Source organism: Lutra lutra, chromosome 8, assembly GCF_902655055.1.
Source record: "Lutra lutra chromosome 8, mLutLut1.2, whole genome shotgun sequence".
Classification (NCBI taxonomy): Eukaryota; Metazoa; Chordata; class Mammalia; order Carnivora; family Mustelidae; genus Lutra; species Lutra lutra.
Window position 1 is genome coordinate 101927876 of NC_062285.1, and position 19692 is coordinate 101947567.

Here is a 19692-nt window from a genome sequence, read left to right on the forward strand (position 1 = left end):
ATGTAGGACTGGATCCCAGAACCCTGGGATCTATGACCTGAGCTGAAAGCAGATGCTTAACTGACTGAGCCAACCAGGTGCCCCATCTATTTGTATATTTTTATAGGATGAGGTATCAGACAGGACAGGATACCCTATCAAGGTCACATTAGGAAGAACTCCAGAAATGTTCCCATCCTCCTGTAACCAAAACACACTTGCTTCCTTCTCCCCAGAAATGAATCCTATTCCCTATCTCTTGGCAATGGGTAATGCCTCCCACTGGCAATACTACATTTCCTTCCTAAGTTCTGGAATTTCTCCACCTGGACTTTCCTGGGATCCACCACACACAGTCTCTTTTGAAACCATTTACTCTTTTCTTTATTCTATTTCTTTCTACTATCAGTTTTCTCAAACGGAATCATGGGTCACTTTGGCATTCTTGGTAGTCTATGGTTGCATCTCAACAGTCTCCTACAAACTGAATGACAAAAATGTCCACAATATTCAATAAGTTGAACATTTTCATCATGCTCCATTGTCCTGTGCAATGAAAGCACATGTTCAGGATGAGTCATCCTGTTTTCTGCCAACAATAATTGGCAAACATCCTGTGGCTTCCTTTAGTTTGTCATTTCTTAGTCTCAGCCATTGAATTTTTAAATCTTGAAACAGAGTGTGTGATTTTGTTCGAATCTGCAATTATTATAAGAAATGCCCTATTTAATCTGATGAGGGAGGTACATGTGAAATATATATATATATATCTATATATATATAGATATATATATATATTCCTGAATTGCATATATATATGCAATTCAGGAATTTAGTGCTGCTAATTAATATGTGGTTTAGCCTGTTTTTTTTCTCAATAAGTATCAACACAGTCCATAATGCTTCCAGATTACCTAATTTAAGATGGAGATCTTAATCACTTTCCTGATGTCATATCCTCCCAAAATTTCAGCTATGTTAGATAGTTTTTTATATAGTATTGTGCTTTAATTTTGATGTATGAAAAAGTCAAATCATCAAGTCCATGGTCATGAAGTACCCATGAGAGAACAAGGAATACAATGTGTGTCAAGTCCACCTAATCAGTGAACCAAAATCTAGCAACAGACCTTGAAATCTTTCATGACAGGTTCCTAAATTATCACCATTGCACTCCCTACTTAACCAAGCTCCCCCATCATTCATTTACATGCCAGTGTTCCTAAGGTTTCCCAGATATAAAGTGGAGCATTCTGACTCATCCAGCCTCTCAGAATCTTCCAGTCAATATCACATAATGTCTGCTCTTCTTTACTTTTAGCCTCCATTCCTAAAGAGATAGCAAGAAAATGGAAATGAGTAAAAAAAAAAGGGGCTAGAAATCCTTGACCTTGGTATTCTAATTTTTAATTATTGGAAAGAGAGGCAGAATGATTAAGTAGAAAGAATAATGGATTTGGTGTCAGAAAAAGCAAAGTTCAGTCTGATGTCACTTACCAGCCCTGTGACTTTCACTGATAAATTAATCTCACAGAGCTTCCATTTCCTAATGACTTATGCAGAGATGGTGTACTGGCTTACTGTGAGATGGAAAATCCACTGAATGTACTTTGTAAACTATACAGTGCCACATGAATGTAAACAGTATGACGCTGATACTTCTAACCCTGAAGGCAAAGGGCCTTTTAGGGATTTAGTGACACCCACACCAAAAGCTGATAATCAAGTCTTACTTAGGCCAATGATCTTAATTTTTTTTTTCCTGGAAAGGAGAATGAAAAATGAACTAGTACCTGGGCTAAGTGACAGAAATTTGTTTAAAAAATTATTTCTCCTTTTTAATGTATGTCTCATTTTAGGACAAAGAGTTTGAATTTCATTACAACTGATGCTTAGGAAAGATGGGACATATTTACCATGTGGTTTTCCATACCGCTGGAACTGCATCCCATGGCATCCCTGTGGCATAGTTTGTGGACCTGTCGCTTCCTCATCTGTGTTTCCTTGGAAGGTATCAGAGCTATATTATAGTGATCTGTTTAATAGCCTGCCTCTTAGAGACAGGCACTTTGGTTAATTTCTTATTTTATCCCTAGAGCTTTGCACAGTGCTTGGTGTACTGTAAACAACCCTATACATATTTGCTGAATGAATCAATCAACTTCCTGTTTTCAAAGATACATTTTGGGGTATGGTTGATAATTAATCTTCTAATTACTATTGACCTCCACTGATAAACATGAAGAGGGCAAAATGAGAACTTTCAAAGTGAAATAGCTAGACTCAAATCCCAAGACCATGTTGGCTTTCAGCTCTTCCATCCAGCACCCCAGTTATCCTTCCCTGATGTGCAACAGTCTGCCTCTCGGCATCAAGGTTTATTTCATCACTGTTGGCCCATATTTGCAGAGGAACACTACTGATGGTCTCTTCTACCCATTAATTTTCTGTAAGTCTCAATTATGAACATAAGAAACCTTGCTCTAGTCTTTGTTCCACATTCCACAATGTCTGTTTCACACACACAAATTTCCCTTTGAAACCAAGGAGCATTCTGAGCCAGAAGATATCCTGGGGATGGGGGAAGAAGGCAGGAAAGAAAGAATCAGAGTCACCATCTGTTGACAACACTCTTGTGCGGGGCCAGTTTTGAAGGTTAATGACATGTCACGCATCCTCTAGCGTCTGGTAACAAAAATAGGCTGCTCTCCCAGAATTCGGTAGAACAGTTGTTGCGCTGTGGAAGATGTAACATGTCAGCCAGCACTCCAGCAGGGTCCAGGAAGGCAGTTCTTGCCAAAAGCTGGATGAAATTTAACAGTGGTCCAGGAAAAACAACTTTTACCAAAATTCAGATGTGGAAGTGATCATTTTTTCCTGAGGCTAGTAAAGGGCTATAAAGCATTGACCTTCCAAAATGACCATGCATACTGGGTCATTTTTTTTTTAAAGAACCCTTGAGTTTCAACAGTAACTCTTCAATATTTATCTAGTCCTTTCTCTACCCATTTTCAGAAAAATAAGGATCATAAGCCTGTAATAAAAACAGGTCCAAGGGTTTACCAGGGTTCTCCCACGGTTTCTTCGGATGGTTAAATTACTGGCATTGCAGCTGATCCAAGGCAAATCTGGGTCCCGGCTTCATTGACAGCCTACTGTTTATAATGACTCACTTTGCTGTCTCATCAAGAATTCACCCAGTTGAAAGGCTGCACCTTCTCAAATGTAATTGCACACTCTCCCCACATCTCATCTGGGCTTTCTTTAATTTTCAAAGTCCTGCTGAGTAACCTTTGAAAATTCAAGCCCTTTACCACATGGCGATCCATAGACATTTTAAGAGGAGGCAGATCTGCCTATCTTTCTGTTAATACCTAAAAACAAACTGTCTGGTCCCAGCATGGAGTAGAGTGGGTTGAATGGGGACTTGTATAAAGGGACAGAATAGGGGAACTGGAAAGCACCCAAGTTCTTCTGGATCATGTTTTTATAGTGTGACATCACTATTTTGTTTGAAGTAAAGTTTCTGGGCTTTAGCTCTTCCTAACTTCAAATAGAAGTGTAGAATACAAATAAAAAAACTAAATGATTCTTTGATTATTTGCCAGTTTCGAGTACCCAAGCTCTTCTTATTCAAGAGAAGACATACCAGTAAAAGTTCAGTGGTGTGAAATGCTGAAATGATCACTTGCATGAAAGTCAGGATATTTAGGCTCATTTTCAGGCTCTTTTGTGATTTACATAAATCATTTAATTTCTCTGGGCCTCAAATTCCTCAACCCTAAAATTAAATTTAATTTTATCAATTTAATCAATATGTTTTCAGTCATGGAAAATGGGAGAGAATTTGTATAGATCAGGACTATCCAATAGAACTTCCTCCAAAAAATGAAATGTTTTATATTTGTGCTATTTAATAAGGTAGCCATTAACCATATTAAGCACTATTGATACCATGACTGAAGAACTGAATTTTTCATTTTATTTAATTTTAGTCAGTTTAAACTTAAAACAAATGTGTAGCTACTGGATATATATCATATGGCTCAGGTTTAATTATTTCTAAAGTTCCTTATGAAAAGTTCTGTTTTGATGATTTCTAAACCTAGCTAATGACCCACAGTGAATCTTTCTTCTTGTTCTGCCTACCATGAAATTCACTTCACAAATTATTTAGCATAGATTAATAACTTTAATCTTTATCAGTGTAATAATTAATAAATTCAATAAAAATTAGATATCTAAATGAGCAAGATAAAATATATGTGAAACAATTTTGTAAATTCTAAAATGCTTTGCAAAATATAAAGCATCACTAACAAAATCTGTCACAACTAGTTGCACTCCTTTGTCAAATATCAGCTGGCATCTATAGATTGAAAACTCTTCTATTTTCATATCCCAGACCAATAGAAATACCTTGATGGGATCCTGTAGTAGGTCAGAAAACACATTTTTTGAGTATATCTTTTTGAGTATAACTGATTTTTTTTTGTGTGTAACTGAGTATTTATGAGTATTTTTTGAGTATAACTGACATTTAAATAAACAATATTTGTATTCCTTTTTTTAATACTGCATCCATCAAGGGTTTCAACCTAGATGTTGCCATAATCTATATAAGAAAATAATTTTTTAATTTTTATTTAAGTAATTTCTACACCCAACATGGGGCTTGAACTCACAACCCAAGATCAAGAGTCACGTGCTCTTCTGACTGAGCCAGCCAGGTACCCCTAAGAAAATAATTTTTATTAATTATATAACATCTTATAACCCTTGAGTGCATTTCTTCTGCTTCTAGGCTTTGCGTCACACTAGCAGAGCACATAAAACATTGACCAGAGTAAGTCCAAAGGGATGACTTACCAGAAGCCCCCACTTTGGCCTAGACCTGAGTTTGCCTCTTTCTACTTCTGTTTAATCCCTTTTAGCCTCACAGCTTCCTATTCCTGACTTTCAGACTCTTCTACCCCTTACCATGTGGCATCCTGACTAATGTTTTCCTTGAGTTCATAACCATCTCCTTTTCTTCTCTCATCTATTCTCGTCTTCTCTCTCCTGGCACAGTATTTGCTCAGCTCTGTACCTTCAGTGACTATCCCTTCCAAGTTGGCTCTGAGATGTCTCCTGGTTAGTGACTCAATAAAGAGCTTAAGCTGGCAAAGCCTAGAGATTATGCCTCTAGCCCCTCCTTAGCTCTTCAAGATCTAGGTTCTAGACAATGAGCTTTGACTTGAAGGAAAGTCCTCTCTTACCAACTATTAAGAAACAAAAATTTTCCCATTTTGTCTTATTTTTAAGTGAGTCTCTAATCTTCTAAATAAGATATGTGGTTCATAGTTTGGAAAAAGTTATTTTAAAAATGACTTTATTATATGTATAACTGGCATGCAATAAATGACACACATTTAAGGTATACAGTTTGTTAAATTTTGACAAATGTATATAACCACAAAACCACTGATACAACTAAGAAAATGAATATATCCATTACTGCAAAGGTCTCCTATGTTCCTCCTTAATTCCTTACGAATACCCTTAACTTCCACCCTTATCTTTGCCCTGGGCTTAGGCAACTACTAATCCATTTGCTGTCACTATAGAAGACTTGGAATTTTCTAGAATTTTAAATAAATAGAATCATACAGTATATACTATTTTTCATCTAGCTTCTTTCCTTTTTGTTGATGAGTACTGTTCATTTTATGGATATAACATACACATGGATCAATATACCATCCATTGACCTGTTGGATAGACATTTGAGTTATATCCTATTTGGGCTGTTACAGATAAAGCTTCTATGAACATTTAAGAACAAGTATGGACAAATGACTATATTTCTCTTGGGTAAACATCTAAGAAGAAATAGCTGGATCATAGTTTTTAAGAAACTGATAACACTCAGCATAATCAGTATTTTTCATTTAGTTACTCTAATAATTGAATGATGGATATTTGTAGCTTCCTGAAGTTGTTTCATAGTTCACTGATGCTTTATTTATTTACTTTTTATTCCTTTTTGTCTTTATCTTTCATTTTGGATATGTTCTATTGCAATGTCTTCCAATTCACTAATCTTTTTTTTTAAAGATTTTATTTATTTATTTGACAGACAGAGATCACAAGTAGGTAGAGAGGCAGGCAGGGGCGGGGGGGAAAGCAGGATCCCTGCTGAGCAGAGAGCCCGATGCGGGGCTCGATCCCAGGACCCTGAGATCATGACCTGAGCTGAAGGCAGAGGCTTTAACCCACTGAGCCACCCAGGCGCCCTTCACTAATCTTCCTTTTTGAAACGTCTAATCCACTACCAATCCCATTTGGTGCATTTTTCAACTAAGATATTATAGTTTTCAGCTTTGCAAATTTAATTTGGTCCTTTTTTATCTTCCAACTTCCTACTTAACATTTTCTTTAGTTGCGGGACTATGAAATATAGTTATAATAACTTTTCAAATGCCTTATGCTAATTCTAACATCTATGCTAGTTCTGGTTTGGTGTCCTTATTCTGGGCTATATCTTCTTATTTCTTTGCATGCCTGGTAACTTTTTAATAGATGCCAGACATTTTGAAATTTACCATGGGGTGTATGTACTACATATCTTTGTGTTCCTATAAATAAATATTTTTGAGTTCGTATTACTTGGAAAAAATTTGACACTTTCCAGTCCTATTTTTGAGATTCGTTAAGTTGAACCAAAGCAGCATTTAGTCTATTAGTATTCTCCACTACACAGGCAATCTCTCTCTCTCTCTCTCCATATATATATATATATATATATATTTAATTTCTATTTATAAATATTCAAATATTTATGTTTTTATTTATTTATTTTAGAGAGAGAGAGAGCATGTGCACAAGTGGAAGGGAGGGACAAAGGGAGAGGGAGAGAGAATCCTCAAGCAGACTCCCTGTTGAGTGTGAAGCCTGATGTGGGGCTCAATCCCAGGATCGTGATATCATGCCCTAAGCTGAAACCAAGAGTTGGGCGCTTGACTGACTGAGCCATCCTGAGGCAATAATTTTCTATGTACTCTATCCAATGCCCCATGAGTTTTAAGTTTTCCAATCTGGCTCATGGGAATAGGTACTATTTCTAGCCCTTTGTGAGCTCCTGGAACTTTTCCCTCTAATCTTCCTAGGAAATTCATTCCACAGCCAAGAATAGTTTTCTCATCACATGTACACTTCAGCATTCTGCTTAAAACTTGAAGAGCCCCCTCAGCAGGTTTCTGAGCTTCTCTTCTCTGCAGCTTCTTCTCTCCAGAACTCTGTCCCACAAACTTTAACTGCTTTTGCCTCCTGGCCTTTCAGTTTTACTCTTCAATTCATGGGGTCCACTGGCTCTGCCTGGGTCCTCTCTTCTTGCACAACAATCCTGAAACCCATTCAAGGCAGGAATTTGGGACAATTATAGAGCTCCCTATCTCTCATGTGTCACTGTTCTTCATTGTTTGATCTTCACTATCTTAATAACTTTTATTTCATATATTTTTCCTGGTTTTTTTTTTTTTTTTCATTGTTTCAGGGTGGAGGGTAAACTTGTTCCCACTTTCTCTATCTTGGCCTGAAGCAGAAGTTAATTAATTCATTTTGAAACATATTTACTTCTACTCTATACCCTCAAACTAAGGAGGAGGAACACATAAAAAATAATTGTATCTTCACAGGAAAGTTTATAAGTTAGGATCTACCCAGGCCACCTACAGAGTACCAAACAAAGCTTCAGTTGGAAAACAGGGGAAACTGATTGGTCCTTCTTTGGTGTTTAGGCCCAGAAATGCAAAGATTTCTGGAATAAGGTCACATGGATAAAGGCAAAAAGAAAAAGCTACTTCTGAGGAAAGACTGGTTATCACATGGGATCGTGAGTCCCCTGAAGAACAAAAGGAGAATACGGAAAGGAATTCATACTTAACTCACTCAAGTTCCTCCCCTTCCCTCCCTCTCTAGCTCTTGCTACTTTGGTACACTGAGAATTATAAGCTTCTAAAACCCTGTTAATATGTCTTTGCTCTAGCCCCTAACTAATCTTGTCCTCTCCTCTCATTTTTTACAAGCTAAAACTCCTGCTTCTCACACCATTTCTCTTAGCTACAATTAGATGGGTGGGCAAGAGTTGGTACAGGAAAGCTGTCCTCTATTATGTGTCAGAAGGCACCATCCTTAAGGGAGAGGACAGATCTGTCTAGGACTTTTGGCAATATAGAGGACTCAATTGTAACTGGAGAGAATATTCTACTTAAATCTTGTTTTTTTTTTTAAGTTTTATTTATTTATTTGACAGAGAGAGCAAGAGAGCACAAGCAGGGGGAGCTGCAGAGGGAGAGGGAGAAGTAGACTCCCCCCTGAGCAGGGAGCCTGACACATGGCTTGAGCCCAGGACCCCGAGATCATGACCTGAGCAGAAAACAGATGCTTAACCAGGTGCCCCCCATTTTTTTCTTTTACTATTTTTCTTCCTTTTCTTTTAAATAGATTATTTATTTTAGAGAGAGAGATAGAGAGGGGAGAAGGGTAGAGGGAGAGCAAGAGAGAAAGCAGACTCCCTGCTGAGCATGAAGCCTAATGCAGGGCTCAATCTTACAACCCTGAGAGCACAACCTAAGCTAAACCCAAGAATCAGAGGCTCCCAACTATACCACCCAGGTCCTCATTTTACTGTTTTTCTATCAAGTGGATATGAATTTTAATTTTAACCAAATTAACATAGGACTTCTGAATACCTAAATTTAGATAAAAAGTAAGTTTGAAAAACAGATAACCCTTTTATTTTGATAGAAAAAATGAGATTCTAAATAGTACCTTTCAACTAATCATTTTTACATTGACTTCAATATTCATTTTACTCTAATAGCATATCTTTTACCATAAATGTGCAGAGAGATAGCACGAGTATAGTAAAACTCCAAAGAAACACTAGACATTTCTTAATGAATAGAAAGATGCCACAGGTCAGGTCACATTCTCAAAACATAGTTACAAGCATTAAAAGGCCATTATAGAATGACTAAAACAAACCAAAAAACCTATTAGTTCTGACTCTAACCTGGAACTATAAAACAATGTCACCTTTTGATGGTAAGAATCCAGTAACAAAAGTGAAAGGATTGTCTTCTTTTAGATTCATCACACTTATTTCCAAATGGGTCTGTGGGGAATAGAAACAAATGGCTAAAAATGTAGTATGATGAGATACTTGGTATCATACAGAATTTTAATATTTGGTTTGAAATTAGTTTCATTCAAACTGATATCTATGTAGACAGATCCAATGTTGAAGATAGATTGATAGCAGATAAATGATAGATAGGTAGATGGAAAAAGGGATAGATGAATGAATGGATGGATGGGTGGATGAATAGATAGATGACAGATAGTTATCAAAATGTCATTATTTTCACATTTTTTTCCTTGCATTAAAGAGTATACTGAGGTAGTAGGAAACAGAAACATAGTCTTTCAACAACAGTAACAAAGACAGGCTAATGTTATGATTTACAGCAGTGTTTCTCTGAGTATCATTCACAAGTATATGAAACATTTGTTAAAGATGCAAATACTCAGGCCCCTGCCAGACACACTAAATCAGAATCTTGGAGATGTGGCCTGGGATTCTGAATTTTAATACACTTCCCAAGTATTTTTACTTCATATTAAGACTTAGGAACTCCAGGTTTCAGGCATGGATCCTACAGCAAAATTTCCTGGGTTCAAAATTCAACTTCACCAAATAGCTATTTGGGGCACCTGGGTGGCTCAGTGGGTTAAGCCTCTGCCTTCAGCTCAGGTCATGATCTCAGGGTCCTGGGATCAAGCCCTGCATTGGGCTCTCTGCTCGGCGGGGAGCCTACTTCCCCCTCTCTCTCTGCCTGCCTCTCTGCCTGCTTGTGATCTCTCTCTCTCTCTCTCTCTCTCTCTCTCTGTGTCAAATAAATAAATAAATAAAATCTTTAATTTAAAAAAAATAGCTATTTTACTGCAGACATATTACTCTGTTTTTTCTTCTGCAAACTGGAGGTGATAATAAAAATAGTTCCTACCTCATAAGATTATCAAAGAGTTAAATGAGCTAATATATAAAGTCCTTAGAATTGTGTTGGGTACAATATAAGTACTATCTGTGTAAGTGCAACAAATGTAACTAAGTCAACCGTATCCTATTACTATGTCCTGAAGGACAGGAAGGAAATATCAACAGTAAGTTATAAGAGCAAAAACACAAGTTTGATCCACAGCATTCCCTATAGCTAATCATTTCAGGTTCTTTATTTCATTTTGTTTCACTTTTACTGGCAAAAGAACAGCCTTTTGTGAAGCTGTCCCTTACTGCCCTACAGGAGGATATGGTGGCACCAAGTAATTCCTCATCTGTAGCCAAAACACCACTGTTCTCCTTACTGCAAAATTCTAGTAAATTCTGGTAATTGTCCTCCCCAAATTAAAGCCATATGCCTGTAAAGGAAAAATTCTTTATTCAGCTCTTGTCAAGACACCTGGCTAACGCAGAAGTGATCTGGTTGCCTACTTGCCCTCTGGATCTTATGTGACTCAGGTGTTTCGACCTCACTCATACTGTCAGGAATCCACCTTGGCCCAAATCCACAGTGTCTAGCAAAGACTAACTCTTGAGAAAAATTGGTGGAGAGGATTCTGAATAAACAGGATTCAGAAACCATACTTACATTGTACAAAGTCATTGGTTAAGACTGGACAGAGAATTAAATATAAGCCTTTGAACAATGTCCCATTTATAATTCCGCAGTTTCATTAACACTGTGGGCCAGGATATAAACAGAGCAATGAGAAGTCTGGCAAGGTGTATGCCCATTCCCTTATTACCACACCTTCAAATTATCAGCATCTTCCAGCCTTCACACACCTTTTCATGCAGCCTGGCTTCCCTGATCCACGACTTCTACCTCTCTCCCTCTTACCCCTCTTTGAGTACCTAAATTAAATCTCACCCTGAATCAATATAAATACGCACTATGATAAAGTCCAGCTTTCTTACGTTCACTGCAAAGCTTCATGCTGTCCACTCTCTCTCTCTCTCTGTTCTGTAGACATATTAAACTGTTTGCAGGTGCTCAAATGTGCCTCTGCCTCTCTTCCTACAGATCTTCCTGTATGCTCTGCCCTCTCCCTAGGACACATTTCTCTCCCACCCACGCCCCAGCTATTCACTTGACTAATACCAACTCATTCTTCAAAATTCAGCTAAGGCATCACCTCATTCAATGTCTTACCTAATCCAGTCCCTCCCAATGTACACATCAATCAGGCCTTTTTCACACTATAAGTCTTATTTATTCACTTTAACTATTTAACTTTAACTTTAATTAAATCCTTAAAGAACCATGTTTTGTTCATCCTTGTCACCCCACCCACAGCACAAGTAGACCACTCAATACCATTAGTAAGATGAAAATGTTGGTTCATGACTATGTGTTTAAGAGCGTCACAGCTATGTAGCTCAATGGAAAGAACACATGCCTTGGAGTCAGGCAGATCTAGGCTTCAATGACAGTGGGGCCACTTACTATCTGTGATGTTGGGCAACAAATTCCATAAACTAATTTAAATCCAAGTTGTACATCTGTAAGTAGAAATGATAATCCTTATTCTACAGATATGCTGTAAGAATTAAATTAGATATTACATACAAAATATTTACCTGGTATCTAATAAAAGGTAGATTTTACTGTTGTATTAACGATGAGAATCAGAATTTATTCCTGTATGGATCAGATCAAAACCAATCATAGTTCATAGACAATGTGTTATAAATATCTGAAAGAGACTCTGAGGTCTCTCGAGTATCTGAGATTGGCTGCACACACCTGAGAGAGACCCCGAGGATATTAGTTGCCCATAATCATGTTGCAAATAAAATACATCAGAGTTTTTCAATACCAGGATTAATTTCAAATCAGTTGGTCCAGCTTCCAAGTGTTGCTATGGGAGAAATTGCCAAATGTGCTAAAAGTAACGTATTCAGTGTAACATTTATGAATTAAAATCCTTATTGAACATGGTACTAAATGCCATATATACTTTTTTTAAAAACTTAATCCTTAAAACCAACTGATAAGGTACTCACCATCGTCCCTATTTGACAGTTGAGACAGGTTCAGCAAACGTCCAAGGTCACACACTGAGTGGGATACAGCTTGTAAGATTTTAGAAGATTTTTTTTTAAGATTTACTTATTTATTTCAGAGAGAGAAAGTACAAGCAAGAGGGACAGAGAGAGAGAGAACATCAAGCAGACTCCATGTTGAGTGCAGAATCTGACACGGGGCTCTATCTCATGGCCCTGAGATCATCACAAGGTGAGTGCAAACCAAGAATCACATGCTTAACCCACTGCGCCTAGTGCCCCTAGAAGATATTTTTTGATAGCAGAGTCACTTTATTATCTGTTACAGTGTGATAACTCACATCAAAAGCATGTGAATAAACTGAAGCTCTCCAGAGTTTCTCATCTGAAAGTTCCTCTACCCCAATTTGGTCCATTCTGTGATTTGAATAGTCTGAAGTGGTGGATCAGAGAGGTATTTGAGTTCAAATTTTCCACTGGAGCTGGCATTACCATAGTCTGGGATCTGCTATGGAAGACAGCTCAAAACAAGGTTTCAGCTGCTGCTTTTCTGGGCCTGCAGTCGTAGACCAGAGACTCTGAAATGGCATGGCAGGTATTGTAATTGAGGGCACTGGTTTCAGTGACAGCTACAGAACTTCTGGACTCCCACAATGGTAGCAATTGGGTCTTCTTTCCGTTTTGTAGCTAACCCTGTTGTTTGAGCAAAAGGAAGTTGGTGATTCTCTGCCAACCAGCACCATTCCTAATTCATGATTCTTTAGTAGGAGAATGGCTTATTCTTTTTTTTTTATTAATTTTTTAAAAATTTCTTTTCAGCATAACAGTATTCATTGTTTTTGCACCACACCCAGTGCTCCATGCAATCCGTGCCCTCCTTGAGAATGGCTTATTCTTAATCCATTAGTTCTGTAATTCATTAGCTTTTTTTGCCATTAGGAATTCATTAGTTTATATAAGAAATTATTTACTTATTTAAAAATTAACGAATTAATTTAAAACTCATTTATTAAGCACTTGCTATGTAATGGCACAGTGAGAGTCATCACAATACAGTGCCAAGACTGTGGATTTTTCAAGTCAGGTAAACAAGGTTTTGCATCCTACTTTTTAATTTACTAGCTAATAGCCCACACTGATATAAATGGTTATTAGAGTATGAATTTTGGAGTCAGACAGACTTGGCTTAAAAATACATCTCTGCCCACTTATTTATTTATTTGTTTGTTTGTTGGTCACACATCTGCCTTTATTGTGAGCAGCAGGTGGGACATTTCCAGCAATAGTAAAAAAAAAAAAAATTAATTTACAAAAGAAGGAATTCAGTGAAGCTGCCTGGTTGGAACAGCAGGAAGAGCTGCAGGAAGAGGACTCCAGAGCCCATGAAGAACAAGGCCACCAAGGAGATGAGGAGCTCTTTGTGGATATCTCAAATGTACCTAATAGAGGTAACCTCATAAGTGAAGAACCAGGCTGTAAAGAACATGTCAGTGGCCAACAGCACCATGGTCAGATGGGGGAAGACAGCCAAGCTCACGGGGTTGGTGTATCTGTGCATGACCTCGGGCTCCATTTTGGCAGGCACAGGGTAATCTACCACTCCTCTGCCTACTTATTTGATCTGTGACCTTGGACATGTGTCTCTGAACTTTAGCTTCTCCATCCATAAAGTGGAAAAAATAACAACTAATGTATAGAATTCTCATGGAGAATTAAATTGAGATGAGTCTATAAGGCACTCTATGCAGTACCTGACAGACAGTGGGTCTTCAACAGATTTACTTCTCTTTCCTCTCCCGCTCAATTCTAGGCACTATAGAAATAGATATATTTGAAATTTATAGCATCTATTAAAAAAGACAATAAAAGGAAAGGAAGCTAAAGTATTAAGCACCTATTTTGTGCCAGTCATTTCATGTGATATTACTGAAGTTAGGTAAAACACATGCTTTCATTTATTTACTCATTCATTCATTCAAGAAATATTTCTTGGGCACCTGCTGTGTGCTAGGAACTTGCTTCAGCAATGGAGACACAGCAATGAATACAATGGATTAAGTCCTGCCTTGAGTTTACATTCTAGAGATTTATTCCCTTTGCTGTACCTTGATGCACAAATAAAAAGCTTGGAAAATTAAAAAAGAATCCAAATTAGATATTAGAAAGGCTTTATGGAGGAGGGTAAGTGTAACCTAGACTCAAAGGACCATAGGGTTCCAAGATAAGAGGTGAGAGTGGGGTTGGGAGGAACAGCATACTCAATAGCCCAAAGGCAAAAAAAGGTGGGACCCATGAGGAAGCATGAGTTTGATCTGGTCATTGGGTGTGGTGGGTAAAAGTGAGTAACAGGAAAGAAATTCTCTTGGAAATGTATATGGAAATCAGACGGTAGTGCATATGGAAAGGCCGACTGATGAGTCCAGACTTCATCTGTAGACCAGGGAGGTAATAAGATTGAAAATATGCTTCAGAAATATTAAATGGGCAACACTGTGTAAATTGGATTAAAGGGGAGAGACCAGAGACAGAGAGAGACTCAGGAGGTTGTTGATTAAACTTCACATATGTTTGGGTTTTTGCTGTTGCTGTTTTTATGACCAATGACAAGCAGAACCTCAGGAAATTTAGGTAAATTCTTTTTCATGAGAGTTTGCAAGGGTAAAAGTAGGTTTAAAAAAATATATCGCTTCTCGGCCTTTTGGCTAAGATCAAGTGTAGTATCTGTTCTTATCAGTTTAATATCTGATACGTCCTCTATCCAAGAGGATAGATATATTAAGAGGATAGGATATATTAAATGGATTTTTGGAGCAGGGAGTTGGAATAGGAGCTTGCTCCGTCCACTCCACGCATCGACCTGCTATTGCAGTACTTCCAGGAACGGTGCACCCCCTCGGGGATTAAAAATTAATTAATTAATTAATTAATTAAAAAATAAAGTACCTGTTTCATCTGAGAAAGCACTAATGATATCGCATAAAGAAACAGTTCCTTTGATACATGAAAGAGAGTGTCTTCAGAAGAAGAACAAACTAAATTAGATATCAGGGAGGATAAAACCCAAGACAACAGACCTTATGGTATAATTTTCACACTAAGTTGATTCTTAGGCCAGAGCTTTAAAATGTTTGCCAGTAAATTCTGACTCCTGAATGGCTTTTTGTCATTAAAGTCCTTATCGTAAAATAAAAAAAAGTTAAACACGTATATAAGAACACTTGCAAGGTGACAAATGCCCTCAGTCAATTTTTGCTCATCAAGGAAAGGAGGTTTTGGGACCAGTTTGTGCTCCTCTGGCTAGTAGTGCTATGGGTCTACCTCCAGCCTTCAGCTAATGGAGAACAACCCATTCCCAGACCAGCAGGTGTCACACAGCATTCTGCCTTCAAAACATTACCAGCTTTTGCTACCTTCTTTGGGTTTCTGCAGAATCAACCCAAACACTCCCAGACTGAGGTCATTATCTTCTCCCATTCCTTCCCGTGCCAACTTCTTCTTTTTGCCTTCTTATTTGTTCAATAAAAATATATTTAGCACTGTCTTGTACCTGGTCCATACAGATCCCTGGGATCTCTGCTAAAGGCATCACTGACCAATAAACCCTTGGAGTCACCCCCAACATCTCTGTCCCTGTTAGCTCTCATGTCTTCTCAGCAACCAAGGCCTTTGGAGTTTACCTCCCCAGGAGTCCCCTAATTGATCTTTACTACTTCCCTCTACCTCCTCTACCTCTCCCTCTACCCCCACCCTGTCTCTCTCCAATCCAGGTTCTCTTTCATGGAAGGATCCAACAAAAGGTGTGGTCCATAAATCATACCTTGCAGCAGCAGTATCACCTGGCAGCTAGTCAGATATGAAGACTCTCATGACAGAATCTGCATTTTAACAGAACCCCCAGATGATTCATATGCACACGTAAGTTTGAGATCACCGGCTGAAAGCACAAATCAAACCCTGTCACTCCCCAGCTGACATTCTAGTCCAGGGGCCAACAAATTATATCCCAAAGGCTTAATCTGGCTCACCACCTGTTTTTGTATCCTCTGCAAAGTAACAATGTTTTTTACACTTCTAAATGATTGGGGGGGTGGAAATCCAAAGAATAATATTTCACAACACAAGAGAATTATATGAAATTCAAATTTCAACCTCTATAAATACAGCTGTATTGGGATGCACCATGACCAGACACTGACATATTGTCTAGGGCTGCTTTTGCAATACAATGGCAGAGTCAGTAGTTACGATAGAGACTGTTATGGCTAGCAAATCCTAAAATACTTGCTATTTGGCCCTACATAAAAAGTTTGTTGACCTTTGTTCTAAGGAGAAAACATATATGGCAAAAAAGAAAAAAAAATGCTAGCTATGAGATATAAAGGGAAAAAAGGAGACCTGAACAAAATGCAGTCTCTCCTGGGTACCCATAGCAGGTGCTTATGACCATCTATCATCCCACATGTCATTTTGTTGGTTTAGTCTTTGCTGACTGGGGAGGAGAGTCAGTTACCTTCATTCAGTTTTCTACTGATACCTCCCCTCAGAAGGACAGAGGGTGGGTTTTTAAACATAATGAGAGTAGGAGGATCATTCTGGGGATCCAGATATGAAGAAGGAATTATGAGGGATGTGAGGGTTAATAATTTCATATATAATAATTTCATGGATACTCTCTGCACTTGAGTCCTAATTTCTAAGGAAAACAAAACAAAATAAACAAAAAAAAAACTTCAGGCTTTGGAGAACTAAATGAATCACCAAAGGGATACAGTACTTTGTTAGGGGCAATAATTCTTCCCCTAAAAGGAATTTCTGAAAATTCCAAAATTCGGTATCTTAAATATCAACAACACCCCACCTGCAGGCCTTCTCTTAGCCACATTCTCTGATTTTATGTCTATATGAGACATTAAGAAGATCAGCTCAGATTTCACTCATTTTCTGTAGGCAGATCCTTTTAGGAATAACACTGTTGGAGCTATTTCTAGTGGCTTCCTCTTTGCTTAATTGATATATTCCTTTAGAGTCACTTTAAGCCACTGAAGCAGGTGTGAGAAAATAGTCCGAATTCCAATTCCATCCCAGAATGAGAAAGAAGGGGAAGTCCACGGATCAAAAACCTCTCAGATAAGTTGTCACAAAGACACTGAACATCTTAGGGACAGAAAGTGGTTGCCTTTCCATTCCTTTTCCCCCATCCCTACCTTTACATTTTTGGGAAAAGTTAAAGGAATGATTTTGCATCTGCCCCAAAGCAAGTTATATTGCCAGCTGGCAGTGTAGTCGAGTACTATGGTAGGTCCCTGGGCTACAGCAGGAAATAAGATATTGCTCCTGTCGTGGAGAAGTAGACTGCTTTGTGGAAAAGGCAGATGCAGAGGCAGATAACTATAACACTGATTTAAATGCTACAGTTCACAGTGAGTAAAGATACTATGTGAGCACAGACGGATGCCGAACTCAGCTCTGGGGTTAGAAAGGAAACCTAGAGGAGATGTCTTGAGCTGAGGTCTAAAGAACAAATAGAAATCAACAGATAGAGGGCACAAAGTTAGGACTAAAAGGGGTATTCAAAGCATAAAGATACTCAAGATAAAAGTAAATAGAAGGGGGTGCCTGGGTGGCTTAGTGGGTTAAAGCCTCTGCCTTCCGCTCGGGTCATGATCCCAGGGTCCTGGGATCGAGCCCTGCGTCGGGCTCTCTGCTCAGCGGGGAGCTTGCTTCCCTTCCTCTCTCTCTGCCTGCCTCTCTGCCTACTTGTGATCTCTGTCTGTCAAATAAATAAAATCTTAAAAAAAAAAAAAGTAAATAGAAGGCAAGTGGGGTACAGTAAGAGAGGAGAAGAGAAAAGCCAGCAGAGTCAGGTAAAGAGTGGTGTGTTTGCTAAACCAGAGAGTCTGGACTCCATGCTGAGGACAATGGGAGTGTACTGTAGAATTATTGGGGGGGCTGACAAGATCAGAGTTGTGCTTAGAGGGGTGCCTGGGTGGTTCAGTTGGTTAAGCAACTGCCTTCAGCTCAGGTCATGATCCTGGAGTCCCACATTGGGCTCCCTGCTCAGCAGGGTGTCTGCTTCTCCCTCTGACCCTCTCCCCTCTCATGCTCTCTCATTCTCTCTCAAAAAAAATAAATAAAATCTTTAAAAAAGAAAAAAGTTGTGTTTAGAAACCAAATCGGCTGCTGTGTAGGAAGAGCACTGGAGAAGGTCAAGATTGGAGGTAATGAGAAGAGTTGAGATAAATGCTGCAGGGAAGAAATGCTAGTGACTTAAATCACCATCAAGACAATGGTGGGGCGGAGAATAAGACCAAAGCCACAGTATATGGCCATCAGCTTCTGCCCTGTGTAAAGCATGTTCCCAAGGTCGAGTGGTTGCTGACCAGACTGGTCTGCTAACCAAGTACTGTGGCCCCACAGGAGAAGGAAAGGGGCCCTTTTTCATTCATCAGCCAGATAAGGTACGATGTTATTATTCTCACAATGTCACCAGATGTATGGGCAGTGTTGAAGGCCCTCTCGAAAATCAATATATCCCAGAGATTTTTAAGAAGAAAGCAGTTGATCAGAATAGGAGTTAGAGGGAGAGAATTCAAAGAGGACACTGAAAAAAAGGGCCGTGGCCACGTGCAGCCTATTCACTGCACCAACTGCACCCGTTGTGTGCCCAAGGACAAGGCCATTAGAAGTTTGTTATTCGGAACATAGTAGAGGCCGCCGCTGTCAGGGATATTTCCGAAGCCAGTGTCTTCGATGCCTATGTGATTCCCAAGCTCTATGTGAAGGTACATTATTGCGTGAGTTGTGCCATTCACAGCAAGGTAGTCAGGAATCACTCTCGTGAAGCACGGAAGGACCCAACACCCACACCCCGATTTAGACCCACAGGTGCTGCCCCACGACCTCCACCAAAGCCCATGTAAGGAGCTAAGTTCTTAAGGACTGAAGAAAAGCTGTTCTCCAGAAAAAAAAAAAAAAAAATGGCAATTACACTTCAAAAAAAAAAAAAATTGTATGGCCCTTGCATCTTGACATTCAACACGGCAGCAAGCTCCTCCTCAGCCCCGGCTCCACTTCGCCTGTTCAACACAATTCCTTTCCTCGCTGTCATGAATCTCTTCGATAAATTCAAATAAGTTCATTCAAATAAAAAAGAAATGCATTTTACTTGTATTTAACATTTTTTACTTATTTTATTCTTTGTCTTTTCCTGGTTTTATTTACACCACATCTGAGACAACGTGGTATAGTGAGAAGAAAGTCGGCTTTGTTGTCAGACAAACTATGAATCTCAGCTTGGCCGACAGTTATAGGACCCTTCACTCTTCTGAGCTTTAGTTAATTCATTTGAAAAATGGAAATGATCATCCTTAACGGTAGGATGGCTATAAAAGGCGGTGTACATAAACCATCTCACCTTAGTATCCAGCACATATAGTAGTGGAAATGTAATACCTTTAGCTACTATTGTTATTATTTACTGATCAAATATTCTGTAGTGTATTTCTTTCTCTATTCCCATTTTCTGTTTTGATCTCAACTTTTATAGTCCTGTCCTTTTTTCTGTCAATATTATGACAGCAGTTAACATAGCTTCTAGAAGTGCT

The 19692-nt window shown here is 38.6% G+C and overlaps 1 long non-coding RNA gene and 3 pseudogenes across 1 annotated transcript in view; 2 read left to right on the top strand and 2 right to left on the bottom strand.

Moving 5' to 3' along the window:
• LOC125106723 (uncharacterized) overlaps positions 1–12158 on the bottom strand; it is a 67637-nt gene extending 55479 nt beyond the window's left edge. The window contains exon 1 of the long non-coding RNA XR_007129399.1: positions 12089–12158. This is a non-coding gene — a long non-coding RNA (uncharacterized LOC125106723). The remainder of the gene's footprint in view (positions 1–12088) is intronic.
• Positions 12159–13394: 1236 nt separating this feature from the next.
• LOC125106979 (transmembrane protein 258-like) lies at positions 13395–13661 on the bottom strand (annotated as a pseudogene).
• Positions 13662–14770: 1109 nt separating this feature from the next.
• On the top strand, positions 14771–14982 carry LOC125108154 (uncharacterized; annotated as a pseudogene).
• Positions 14983–18568: 3586 nt separating this feature from the next.
• Positions 18569–19095, top strand: LOC125106980 (40S ribosomal protein S26-like; annotated as a pseudogene).
• Positions 19096–19692: the final 597 nt, after the last annotated feature.